Source organism: Mobula birostris, chromosome 8 (assembly GCF_030028105.1).
Source record: "Mobula birostris isolate sMobBir1 chromosome 8, sMobBir1.hap1, whole genome shotgun sequence".
Lineage (NCBI taxonomy): Eukaryota > Metazoa > Chordata > Chondrichthyes > Myliobatiformes > Myliobatidae > Mobula > Mobula birostris.
In genome coordinates, this window is record NC_092377.1 from 25,023,535 (window position 1) to 25,034,784 (window position 11,250).

Sequence of the window (11,250 nt, forward strand, 5' to 3'; positions counted from 1 at the left end):
CAAGCAGGCGTCTTCCATTGAGGTTGTGTGAAACAACTAGAGGTCATGGGTTAAGGGTGAAAGATGAAATATTTAAGGGGAACATGAGGGATAACTTCTTCACTCAAAGGCTGGTGAGAGCGTGGAGCGAGCTGTCAGCACAAGTGGTGGATATGGGTGATTTCAACATTTAAGAGAAATTTGGATAGGTACGTGGATGAAAGTGGTATGGGGGAGCGTGCAGGTTGATGGATCTTGTCAGATTAATGGTTCAGCATGGAGTAGGTGGGCCGGGGGGAGTGGGTTCTGTTCTGTGCTATAGTTTTCAATGACAGTATGACTCTATAATGGAGCTTTAACGGCAGTAATAGCCGAGAATTTCATGCTAATTTCAACAGTCAATTCTGTTGAAATGTTTGGGCATAGATCTTGGAAGCAGTAGAATGTACCGCGACTGTGATATATGTGTATTCAGCACGAGCAGCAAAAAAGCATTTTATTCATAACATTTATTGATTCCTATATTTAGAGAGAACAAGGACATGAAGTGTTAATGTTCATTTCAAGCAGAGGAATCAAAACATAAAGCATTATTCTAATGTACAAGTTAATATATTTACAAATAATATAAATCATGCAAATATTGCAAAACTTCCCATGATTTGATTTCATTTGTCAGAATGATTGCAGTTCACTGAATCAGTTCTGAACTAATGATTATCGTTTTATCTTTTATTGTTTGTTTGCCATTGAAAAAGCCTGTTTGGATATGGAATCCATTTAATACATTTTGTGCAGCATGTGATTATAATGCCAATAGATTTATTCCATTAATTTTGCAATAATCTGCCTTCAAAGCAATTAAGCTATTTCTAGTTGTTTTCTTTCATTGTAAGACAGTGAAGAGGAAAGTGGGAAGGTTGAATTAACTGAAGAAATTCAGCTCGATGTCACGCTGTAAGTGCTGCTGGCTTGGAACTATTGATCCAGGGTTTCTGGTTCGGGATGACCCTGACCGACTTCTGGGGGACAACATGTCAATGCACTCCCGTGAAGCACGTGGCTCCATCAGTGAACTTGGAGACATCCCCAACATGGAAGACATTCCAGTCGACGTCATCGAAGCAGACCTGCAGCATGGAGGCCGATTGGTCGGATCAACAGTGGACGGTTTTAACTATGGCTGCCACTTGTTTCAGCTTCTGCATGTACATCGGCAAAAGCAGGATCAAAGAGTGATCTGATTTTCCAAAAGCTGGGCGAAGGAGAGATTTGTAAGCATTGTGGAAGGGAGTGTAGCAGTGGTCAAATGTGTTATCTCCATGAATGTTCACCTGGATGTGCTGACAAAACTTCAGAGACACCTCCGTTAATGATGCTCAATTAAAGTCACCAATGACCATGAAGACAGCCTCTGGTTGTGCAGTCTCCAGCGTGTTGATGGTCTCGTACAGTTCCTTGAGAGCCAGGTCAGTATCAGCCTGTCGTGGAATGTACACTGCTGTGATGATAACAGCCATGAACTCCCTAGGCAACCAATAGGGTCTGCACAGCAGCACAAGGTATTCCAGGTCTGGGGAACATTTGAGTGCATGCACATTCTGGGGGTCGCACCAAGCATTGTGTGACCATGAAGCATACCCTCCTCCTTTACTCTTCCCAGTGAGGTTTTTTGACATTTATGACATTTTTACGGCAACTTGTCAGTTATATGATTAGGGAAGATTTAGAGGGATTTAACCACATGCAGCAAATAGGACTGGCTTAGTTAAGCAACTTGATCAGCATGGATGAGTTGAACTGAAGTGCCTGTTCGATTTTGTGTATATCTATGTTTCTATGTAGTCAGGCTGATTTTTTCTCACAATACAATAGTAAACCAGATGTATTTTTTGGCAAGTATCCTATACTTTCATGATTAGTGTCATGGTCCGGTCCATGAAGTCTGCATTCCGGTTCACAGTCCGGTCCATCGACCCTTGCTTCAGGTTTTCCTGTCTACCCTGTTTCTGTTCCTGTTGAGCACTAATTGAGGCAACTGATTCTCGTTGGGGCTGGCTGCATAAATACCTCCAGAGATCAGGGTGTGGCTGCTGGATTGTTCTTGTCCTTACTCCTTGTATCCCTTCCCCTGCCTTCTGTTTCCACGCCTGAAGCCTTGCCGGTAACTCTCGCTTCGCCTGAAGTTCTTGTCTCACCTTGCATTGCCTGAAGTCTTGCCTTGTCTTGCTGGTAACTCTAACCTCGCCTGAGGTTCTTGAATTGCCTTGCATTGCCTGAAGCCTTGCCTTGTCTTGCTGGTAACTCTCGCCTCATCTCACCTGAAGTCTTGTCTTGGAGCTACCCTGAACCTAGCTCCCTTCCTGTCCCTTGCCTCCATTGAGTAAGCCAGGCCAGATTGCCATTACCCTGTGTTGGGTCCTGTTCCTTCCTGTCCCTTGCCTCATTCGGATAAACCAGGCCAGATTGCCGTTACCCTGCGGTGGGTTCTGTCCCTCCCTGTCCCTCGCTTCCGTCGGGTGGAGATCTGCGCCCTGCCCAGGTGATCTGCGCCCTGCCCAGGAGGAGCTTCAAGACCCCAAGCCTCAAGCCTCGCCTCAAGTCTCTAGTCTGAAGTCTCTGGTCCAGCCTCGCCTCAAGTCTCTAGCCAAGCCTCGCCTCAAGTCCCCAGCCTCAAGCCTCGCCTCAAGCCTGATGACTCCAGCCTCATCCTGCCTGCCAGCCAAGTCTCATCCTTGCCTAGTTCTGCAGTCCGAGCCAGAGGCAAGACCCAGGTTCTGGGTCCTTGTCCAGTGTCTGGCTCAGAGTCCAAGCCCGGGCTCCTAGATCTCTTGTCCAGTCCTGTCCCGGGTTCCCGGTTTTCGTGTCCCTGTCCTAGCCCTCACCCTGTATCCTAGTCCTGCCCCTAGTACTTCAGTGTCTGTGTCTTGCACTTGGGTCCGTTCCCAGCCACCACCTTATGACAATTAGAGCTACTGAAGTTAGATTAAAAAGATGTTATTGCTCAGGTTTGTGGTCAGCGCAATGCTTTGTGGAGTTCAGAGTTCAGTTCTGGCGTTATCTGTCAGGAGTCTGTATCTTCTCCTGGTGGAATGTATGGGTTTTCCCTGGGCACTCTGGTTTCCTCACACAGGCTAAAGATTTACGGGGTAGCTTAATTGGTCCTTGTAAATTGCCCCGTGATTAGGTGAGGGGTAAATTGGGGTTGTTGGAGGTTGCTGTGGCGACATGGCTCGAAGGACCTGAAGGGCCTGTTCTGTATTGCTAAATAAATATCTAAAATGTATTTACTTTGGTTAGTTTTCCCATTCCGCTGTGGTGCGATTGGATCATGTATCTCTGAATCAGCAGCCCAACTCTTTGGTTGTGGGCGCTGGAACTTTCAAAAGAGAGTTTCCAGTTCACAGTTTGGAGAGTCATGGCTCCAAGTGCTGTCTGTGCAGGTTGTGCATGCTCTCCCTGTGAATGTGTGGTTTCCCACTGGTACTCCAGTTACCTCACACATCCCACTGATTTACAGATTAGAAGTTTAATTGGTCACTGTAAACTGACTCTGTTGGTGCAGGTTAGTGGTAGAACCTTGGGATGCGGGGAGGGGTGGGGGATATAGGATGTGGAGTTGTTAAAATAGAATTGATGTAGGATTGGTATAGATTGGCATCTGATGGTTGGCATGGATTTGGTGGGTTGGAGGGCACGTTTACACACTGTATGTAACCATTATTATACTCCTGCATTCAGGAGTAGTTATGAGATAATAATCCTAGGAATAGACTAGAGTTACATTTACAGTATGTCTTAAGTGTGAAGATGGCAAATATTCCTATCGAAAAGCTATCAGAAAATTACATTGATTTTCTTGACAATGCAATGGCATCAAAACCATTCTACAGACACTAGCTAATTATCTGGAGATTTAAAAAAATAAACTGGAAAGGTCAAACGACAGTTTGTGATCATTGTGGAAGTTCATGTATTTTCTTAACATGCAGTTCAGGGTTCTAGGTTGCATGCTCTAAGGTAAATACAGCTTTGTGGACCAAAGGCCTGTGGGCTTTTTTATGTTTCTATGTCCAGCAATGTAACCACCACACTATCACAATTTTACTTTCTTCTGTGGCAGAAGTAATTTCATCAGATTTGCATCAAGAATAATAAGATTTAACTGAATGTCTTTTTAGCCAAAACTTTGTTAAAATTCAATGTGAAACCTAACTAGCAACATAGCCATAAATAAAATAAAATTGATTGCAGAATTTCCCATCCATGAGCCACTGGAATATTTGGGCCAGCAAATTGCCAGATCGTAATGGAGAACGGATTTTTATTTTTACGCATCTGCAGGGACTTCTCAAGTCAAGTCAAATCACTTCTTATTGTCATTTCGACCATAACTGCTGGTACAGTACACAGTAAAAATGAGACAATGTTTTTCAGGACCGTGGTGCTACATGAAATAATACAAAAACTGCACTGAACTACGTAAAAACAACACAAAAACTACACTAGACTACAGACCTACCCAGGACTGCATAAAGTGCACAAAACAGTGCAGGCAAGACAAATAAACAGGACAATAGGCACAGTAGAGGGCAGCAGGTTGGTGTCAGTCCAGGCGCTGGGTATTGAGGGGTCTGATGGCTTGGGGGAAGAAAATGTTACATGGTCTGGTCGTGAGAGCCCGAATGCATCGGTGCCTTTTGCTAGATGGCAGGAGGGAGAAGAGTTTGTATGAGTGGTGTGTGGGGTCCTTAATAGTGCTGTTTGCTTTACAGATGCAGTGTGTGGTGTAAATGTCTGTAATGGCAGGAAGAGAGACCCCAATGATCTTCTCAGCTGACCTCACTATCCACTGAAGGGTCTTGCAATTCGAGATGGTGCAATTTCCAAACCAGGCAGTGATGCAGCTGCTCAGGATGCTCTCAATATAACCTCTGTAGAATGTGGTGAGGATGGGGGATGGGAGATGGACTTTTCTCAGCCTTCGCAGAAAGTGGAGACGCTGCTGGGTTTTCTTTGCTATGGAGCTGGTATTCAGTGACCAGGTGAGATTCTCTGCCAGGTGAACACCAAGAAGTTTGGTGCTCTTAACGATCTCATCGGAGGAGTCGTCAATGTTCAGCGGAGAGTGGTCACTCCGTGTCCTCCTAAAGTCAGCAACCATCTCTTTTGTTTACATTCAGAGACAGGTTGTTAGCTCTGCACCAGTCCGTTAGCTGCTGCACCTCCTCTCCATATGCTGACTCAATGTTCTTGCTGATGAGACCCACCATGGTCGTGTCATCGGCGAACTTGATGATGTGGTTCAAGCTGTGTGTTACAGCACAATCGTGGGTCAGCAGAGTGAACAGCAGTGGGCTGAGCACTCAGACCTGGGGGGCCCCATGCTCAGTGTGATGGTGTTGGAGATGCTGTTTCCAATCCGGACTGATTGAGGTCTCCCAGTCAAGAAGTCTAGGATCCAGTTGCAGAGGGAGGTGTTCAGGCCCAGTAGGCTCAGCTTTCCAATCAGTTTCTGAGGAATGATTGTGCTGAATGCTGAACTGAAGTCTATGAACAGCATTCAAACGTACATGTTTTTTTTGTCCAGGTGGGTTAGGGCCAGGTGGAGGATGATGGCAATGGCATTGTCTGTTGAATGGTTGGGACAGTACGTGAACTTCAGGGGGTCCAGTGAGGGAGGCAGCAGGGTCTTGATGTGCCTCCTGACGAGCCTCTCGAAACACTTCATGATGATGGATGTGCGTGCAATGGGACGGTAGTCGTTGAGGCAGGGCACTGAAGACTTCAGCACGGGGACGATGGTGGAGGCCTTGAAGCATGTAGGAACGATGGCACTGCTCAGGGAGATGTTGAAGATGTCAGTGAGAATCTCTGCTAGCTGGTCTGCACATCCTCTAAGCACTCTGCCAGGAATATTGTCTGGTCCAGCAGCCTTCCGTGGATTGACCCTGCACATGGTTCTCCTCACATCGGCCAGGGTAAGACACAGCACCTGGTCATTTGGAGGAGGGGTGGTCTTCCTCGCCGCTACGTCATTTTCCGCCTCAAAACAAGCATAGAAGTTGTTCAACACATCTGGGATGGAGGCATCACCAGCAGAGGCAGATTGTGTTGTCTTGTAGTTGGTGATGTCCTGAATGCCCTTCCTCATGCGCCATGCGTCTCCGCTGTCCTGGAAGTGGCTGTGGATTCGCTGGGCATGTGCATGTTTTGCCTCTCTGATGGCCCGGGACAGCTTGGCCCTCACTGTTGTTAGGGCTGCCTTGTCGCCTACTGTGAAGGCGGAGTCACGGGTCCTCAGCAGCGCACGCACCTCCGCAGTCATCCATGGCTTCTGGTTAGCATGTAGTAATGGTCTTGGCCACAGTGACATCATCGATGCACCTGCTGATGTAGCTAGTCACTGATGCCGTGTACTCCTCTAAGTTGGTAGAGACGCCCATCGGATGCAGCCTCCCCGAACATGTGCCAGTCAGTGTGTTCAAAGCAGTTTTGAAGAGCAGAGATGGATCCTGTTGGACAGGTTTCACCTACTTCTGAGCTGGTCTGGAGCGCCTGACGAGCGGTCTGTATGCTGGGATTAGCATAACAGAGATATGATCTGAGTAACTGAGGTGGGGGCAGGGCTCCACCCGGTACGCGTCGGGAATGTTGGTGTAAACAATGTCCAATGCGTTCTCCCCTCTCATTGCAAAGTCCACGTTCCAATGGAATCTGGAGAGCACTGACTTAAGGTTCGCGTGGTTAAAATCACCGGCGACAATAAACAGTCGATCAGGGTGTGCGTTCTGCAGTTCGCTAATAGCCCCATACATTTCACAGAGTGCCTCCTTAGCATTAGCACTGGGGGGAATGTAGACACTGACTATAAGGACAGTGGTGAATTCCAGTGGTGAATAAAATGGTCTGCATCTAACAGTCACAAACTCCACTAGCGATGAGCAGTATCTGGAAACCAGCACAGAGTTCTTGCACCATTCCGTATTGATGTAAACACACAAGCCATCACCGCGAGTCTTACCAGAAAGAGCTGCATCTCTGTCTGCTCGAAACAAGATCAGCCCGTCCAGCTGAATGGCAGCGTCCGGGATTCCATCGGTGAGCCACGTTTCTGTGAAAACATATGCACAGCAGACTCTGTACTCCCGCCAAGTATTTCGTTGGAGTCTGATGTAGTCCAATTTATTGTCCAGGGAGCGGACACTGGAGAGCAGAATGGATGGAAGACCCGGCCGGCTAGGGTTTGGTTTTTGCCTGGCACGGACTCCTGCCCGCTTGCCTCGCTTCCGCTTCCTCGCACACCGTTTACGACGTCCCCACCTCCGGCCACTGGCATCAGGCGATTCCGAGGACTGTAGTCCCAATCCCCTCAGCAAACCGAGGTCGCGTAATTTAACCAGCAGATCTTCATGAAGGTTTGTTTTTGGGCGATCTCTGTATTGTAGCAGTATTTGGCAATGGTAGATAGTCGCTCTGTTATCCGTGTGCCCTAATCAAATATTGTGCCTTAAAATTAAATTAAAGTAACACCAGATCTGAAAGGCCGCTGCTGCCATGCCGCGCTGCGCTGCACCGCCTGCTGGATGAGCAGTATCTTCTCAATACCTTGTTTTGTAGAAAGCTATTATCTGTAGAGTCCATTTAGAGTAGCCCAAGTACACCTTATCTTTGAAAGGTACTTGGATACCAGTTTGTCTTCTGTAATTGAAAGTTCCCACTGCTCTCCATTTTGATGGGTCATCAGACAACTCTTCCCAGAATTCACAGCAGGTGCATGAGGAATATTTTGCCAACTTGGGTTTTGGTGAATGCAGCCGAATTCTAATGGAATAATTGTAAGGAATCATTCAGAGTGTTGAGTATTCTGAATCATATTCATATACAAAAATTAGATTGGAGTCAGTTCTTTGAACAACTTCAGTAGCTGTAGACCAATGAACGAATACTACAGAAAGATGAATCATTCTATCTCTTTTAGTAAGCCCTTTTGTGATTTGTTTTGATTTTGAGGAGTTTTAAGAACATCTTTAAAGAGGGGGAACCCTCGCAAGGTGCCAGGCCCTGGTGGTGTACCTGGTGGGGCTCTGAAAACCTATGCCAACTAGCTGGCAGGAGTGAATAGTTTCAATTTCTCACTGTTACAGTTGGAGGTTCCCATTTGCTTTAAAAGGGTGACAATCATAACTGTGCTCAAGAAGAGCTGCCTCAATGACTATTGCCCACTCATATCCACTGTGATGAAATACTTCGAGAGGTCGGTTGTGGTTAGAATCAAATCCTGCCTATGCAAAGACCTAGATCTGTTGCAGTTTGCCATTTGTCACAACAGATCTACAGTGGCTCTCCACTTGCCTTGGATTACATGGACAACAATACCAACATCAAGTTGCTGTTTATTGACTACAGCTCAGCATTCAACAGAATCATACTCTCAGTTCTAATCAACAAGATTCAAAACCTGGGCCTCTGTACCTCCCTCTGCAACTGGATCCTTGACTTCCTCGTTGGGAGACCACAGTCAGTGCTGATGGAAGTAACATCTCCTCCTCGCTAACAACCAACAATCGCGCACCTCAAGGATGTGTGCTTAGACCACTGCTCTAATACACACAATTATGTGATTATGCACAGCTCAAATTTGCCAATGACACAACTATTGTTGGCAGAATTTCATGGTGATGAAGAGGAGTACAGGAGCAAGATAGATCAGCTGGTTGAGTGATGTCGCAGTAACAACCTTGCACTCAACATCAGTAAGAACAAGGAATTGAATATGGACTTCAGGAAGGAGAAGTTAAGTGATCACACATCAGTCTTCATCAAGGGATCAGAAGTAGAAAAGATGAACACTTTCAAATTCCTGGGTGTTAACTTTTCTGAAGATCTAACATATTGATACCAGTACAAAGAAGGCATGCTTGCAGCTAAATTAAATAATTTTATGTCACCAAATACACCTGCAAATTTCAACAGATGTGCTGTGGAGGGCATTCTAACTGATTGCATTACCATCGGGTATGAAGCGCCCACTGAACAGGTTAAGAACAAGCTGCAGAGAGCCGTGAACTCTACCAGGTCCATCATGGGCACGAGCCTTCCCAGCATCTAGGACACCTTCAAAAGACAATGTCTCTCAAAGGATGGCATCCATTATTGAGGACATGGCCTCTTCTCAGTGCTGCCATCAAAGAGGAGGCACAGGAGACTGAAGACACACACTCAATGTTTCAGGAACAGCTTCTTCCTCTCTGCCATCAAATTTCTGAATAGACAATGAACCCATGAACATTACCTCACTAAATTTTTCCTCTCTTTTTGGACTACTTTTTTAATTATAGGCATCCGTTAGTCTCGTGAGTCCATGGATTTGCGCCTTGGAAGGTTTCCAGAGTGCAGGCCTGGGCAAAGTTGTATGGAAGACTGGCAGTTGCCCATGCTGCAAGTCTCCCCTCTCCACGCCACCGATGTTGTCCAAGGGAAGGGTAGTAGGGCCGATACAGCTTGGCACCGGTGTCGTCGCAGAGCAATGTGTGATTAAGTGCCTTGCTCAAGGAAACAACACGCTGCCTCAGCTGAGGCTTGAACTAGCGACCTCCAGATCACTAGACTAATGCCTTAACTACTTGGCCATTATTTAATTTAAATTTATGTTTTTATATGTAGTTATTGTAATTTATAGTTTCTATCATGATATATTGCAATGTAATGCTGCAGCAAAACGACACATTGCATGACATAAGCAATGATATTAAACGTGATTCTGAGATTCCGATGGCTCCAGCCTTGCTTAATGAACTTTCTGATATAAATAATTAAATGTTGGATCAAAAATCCTCTTTTAAATGTATAAATTTGAAGTATGGCAAAGACAGTTGCCTAAAGTGATTTTAAAAGCGGACTGGTAAAGGAGCAGTTTAGTTACTAGATGAATTCCAACATAAGCATTCCCCCTCAGTAAAATCCTCTCTTGCTTCACAAAAGTTGTAGATGCTATGTTCATGAAAGAAGATATATGATGTGGATGCAGGAGCATATTGTAATATTAGAAAATAACAACTCTGCTGGTTGTTGTGGATGCTGGATCAGGAAGAGACTTGGATTGAATTAAGCAGCATATCAGGGAGTTAGAATTAGGTATTTTTTCAAAGTTCAAAATAAGTTATTATCGAAGTGTATATATGTCAGCGTATACAACCCTGCAATTCATTTTCTTGCAGTTATATTCAATAAACCTATAATAGAATCAATGAGAGAACACACCAACTTGGCTGTTCAACCAAGTGTACAAAAGACAAAAAGCTGTGCAAATATAAAAAGAAATACATAATAATAATAATAACACTACCTCACTTTTTTAATATACAGTATTTCTGTTTTTGCACATTTTTTAAAATCAATTCAATATACATAATTGATTTACTATTCTGTTTTATTTTATTTATTATTATTTTTTCTCTCTCTGCTAGATTATGTATTGCACTGAACTGCTGCTGCTAAGTTAACAAATTTCACGTCACATGCTGGTGATAATAAACCAATTCTGATAATAAATAAATAAGCAATAAATATTGATAACATGAGATGAAGAGTCCTTGAAAGTGAGTCATTGGTTGTGGGAACATTTCGATGATGAAGTTGAGTGAAATTATCCCCTTTGGTTAAAGAGCCTGATGGTTGTGGTGTCATAACTGTTGCTGAACCTGGTGGTTTGAGTCCTGAGGCTTCCGTTCCTTTCTTCCTGATGGCAGCAGCGGGAAGAGAGCATGGCCTGGGTGGTGTGGATCCCTGATAATGGATGCTGCTTTCCTGTGCAAACGTTTTGTGTGGATGTGCTGAATGGTGGGAAGGGCTTTACTTGTGATGGACTGGGCCATATCCAATCACAAACAAGAGAAAATCTGTAGATGCTGGAAATCCAAACAATTTACACTAAGTGCAGGAGGAACTCAGCAGGCCAGGCAGCATCTATGGAAAAAAGTACAGTCCTGCTGAAAGGTTTTGGTGTGAAACATGGACTGTACTCTTTTCCATTGATGCTGCCTGACCTCCTGAGTTCCTCCAGCATTTTGTGTGTGTTGATCAGGCTGTGTATGCATAACTTTTTTGTTGCATTTTCAATTCAAGAGCATTGGTGTTTCAAGGACTCAGCTGTGGATCTTAATGAATACACCATGGTTGTCATGGACCCTAGGCCTGAGTCGATGTAGTAGTAGTAGTAGTAGTAGTAGTAGTAGTAGGAGTAGTTATAAAAACAGCTGTAGACAAATG